This window comes from Rhinopithecus bieti, unplaced genomic scaffold (assembly GCF_001698545.2).
Source record: "Rhinopithecus bieti isolate Rb0 unplaced genomic scaffold, ASM169854v2 scaffold_81780, whole genome shotgun sequence".
Lineage (NCBI taxonomy): Eukaryota > Metazoa > Chordata > Mammalia > Primates > Cercopithecidae > Rhinopithecus > Rhinopithecus bieti.
Genome location: NW_016830359.1, coordinates 546,691 through 549,674, shown reverse-complemented (window position 1 = coordinate 549,674; position 2,984 = coordinate 546,691).

Here is a 2,984-nt window from a genome sequence, read left to right as displayed (position 1 = left end):
CCAGCCTGGCCAACACGGCGAAATCCTGACTCTACTAAAAATACAAAAATTAGCCAGACATGATGGTGGACACCTGGAATCCCAGCTACTTGGGAGGGTGAGGTGGGAGGATCACTTGAACCGGGGAGGCGGAGGTTGTAGTGAGCTATCGCACCACTGCCCTGCTCCAGCCTGGGCAACACAGCGAGACTTCATCTCAAAAGGAAAATAAAGTAACGAATACAGAACACTTACAGGAAGTTGGTGTGTGACCTCAGCGGGTTGGTTTCACACTGAGAGGTGCGTGTTAAGGATGTTATAATGCCCATTGTGTCGGGGAGAAGACGGGCTGGGAGTGTAGCAGGACGAGCCGTAGACAAAACTCCTCAGACACCGGATTAAAGAAGGAAGAGGTTCTTTATTCGGCCAGAAGCGTCAGCAGACTCGCATCTTAAGAGCCGAGCTCCCCAGAAAAGAAATTCTTGGCCTTTTTAAAGGCTTACAACTTTAAGGGGTTCACATGAAAGGGTCATGATAAATTGAGCAAGCTTGTGAAACGTGACTGGGGGCTACGTGCATCAGCTAACAGAACAACAAGTTTTACAATGCTTTTTTCATACAGTGTCTGGAATTTACAGATAACACAAGTAGTTTAGGCCAGGGGTTGATGTTGTTATTACTTGTTTTAACTCCTAGGGCCGGGTGGTGGTGCCAAGGTTGTCTGGCTATTTATCTTACTTTTATTCCTTTCTCTCTTTCCTCCTGTCTTGTGAACTAGGCAAGGTTGGCGGAGGAGGGCAGCAGGAGTAGTAGTGGTCTCCTTCCTTAGGAGAAGCTGCAGACCTTCGGGAAGCGACTGGGAGGCCTGAGAGGGAGTGAGAGGTGGTGTCAGGCCAGGGTCTGAGGACGGGATTCTGATAACAGCAAACACAGAGTGAGTGTGCTGGGCCAGACCTTTTTAAAGTCCAGCTTCTTTATCATCATAACCAACCGAAGAGGCATGCACTGTTGTTACCCCATGGTACAGATAGGGAAACTGAGGCACCGAAAGAGTAAAGGACTGGGCCACGTCTGTGGATCTCATCCCAGGGGTCTGGCCTCACAGGATTCACTCCAGCTCCTAACAGCACAGCTGCTGCTTCTACCCATTCAGGCTCCATGTCTTCTCTTCTGAAACCCCCCACCCCCCGGGACTCCTGTGTCCCTTTGGGGACCCCTCCAACCAACACACCCACACACTGTGTCTGGTCTCGGAGGGACAGTCAGCCAGGCTGTCCTGTCCCGCTCTTTGCCTTTGTGTCACTCATGATGGACAGTCCTGGATGGATTGGAGGGAGCTGGAAGAACACCCCTGAAAAGGACTAGGAACAAGGCGAGACCAGACAGATGGAGATCTGACTCCCACACACTGCCGCGCCCACACCCCCAAGCCTGGGGGAGCTTTGATTTGACATCCGATGATGGGCGGTGCCTTCCTCCAACACTGAATAACAGGGTGGAGGATGATTCCCCCAGGCAGGAGGGAAATTCTGGAAGGCTGAAACAAAACTTGAATATTCTCTGCATGAGCAACAGGAAACTTTCCAGAGAGACAACCTGGCAGTCCTTCCTCAGAGTGCGCGGTCCTTCCTCAGAGTGCGCGGTCCTTCCTCAGAGTGCGCGGTCCTTCCTCAGACTGAGCAGTCCTTCCTCAGAGTGGCGGTCCTTCCTCAGAGTGCGCGGTCCTTCCTCAGAGTGGCGGTCCTTCCTCAGAGTGCGCGGTCCTTCCTCAGAGTGGCGGTCCTTCCTCAGAGTGCGCGGTCCTTCCTCAGACTGAGCGGTCCTTCCTCAGAGTGCGCGGTCCTTCCTCAGAGTGCGCGGTCCTTCCTCAGACTGAGCGGTCCTTCCTCAGAGTGCGCGGTACTTCCTCAGAGTGCGCGGTCCTTCCTCAGAGTGCGCGGTCCTTCCTCAGACTGAGCGGTCCTTCCTCAGAGTGCGCGGTACTTCCTCAGAGTGCGCGGTACTTCCTCAGAGTGCGTGGTCCTTCCTCAGAGTGCGCGGTCCTTCCTCAGAGTGCGCGGTCCTTCCTCAGAGTGCGCGGTCCTTCCTCAGAGTGCGCGGTCCTTCCTCAGAGTGCGCGGTACTTCCTCAGAGTGCGCGGTACTTCCTCAGAGTGCGCGGTCCTTCCTCAGAGTGCGCGGTCCTTCCTCAGACTGAGCAGTCCTTCCTCAGAGTGGCGGTCCTTCCTCAGAGGTGCAGTCCTTTTACAAGAGTGCGTGTTCCTTCAACAAGAGTGTGCGGTTCTTCCTTAGAGTGCACAGTCCTTCCTCACAGGCGCGGTCCTTCCTCAGAGTGTGTGATCCTTCCACAAGAGTGTGCGGCCCTTCCTCAGAGTGCGCGGTACTTCCACAAGAGTGCGCGGCCTTTCCTCAGACTGCGCAGTCCTTCTACAAGAGTGCGCGGTACTTTCACAAGAGTGCGCCTCTCTTCCTCAGACTGCGCAGTACTTCCTCAGGGTGTGCAGTACTTCCACAAGAGTGTGTGGTCCTTCCTCAGAGTGCAGGGTCCTTCCTCAGACTGACCAGTATTTCCAAAGAGTGCACAGCTCTGGCCGGGTGCAATGGCTCATGCCTGTAATCCTAGCACTTTGGGAGGCTGAGACAGGTGGATCACGAGGTCAGGAGTTCGAGACCAGCCTGGCCAAGATGGTGAAACCCCGTCTACACTAAAAATACAAAAATCGGCCGGGCGCGGTGACTCAAGCCTGTAATCCCAGCACTTTGGGAGGCCGAGACGGGCGGATCACGAGGTCAGGAGATGGAGACCATCCTGGCTAACACGGTGAAACCCCATCTCTACTAAAAAATACAAAAAACTAGCCGGGCGAGGTGGCGGGCACCTGTAGTCCCAGCTACTGGGGAGGCTGAGGCAGGAGAATGGCGTAAACCCCGGGGGCGGAGCTTGCAGTGAGCTGAGATCCGGCCACTGCACTCTCAGCCCGGGTGACAGAGCGAGACTCGGTCTCA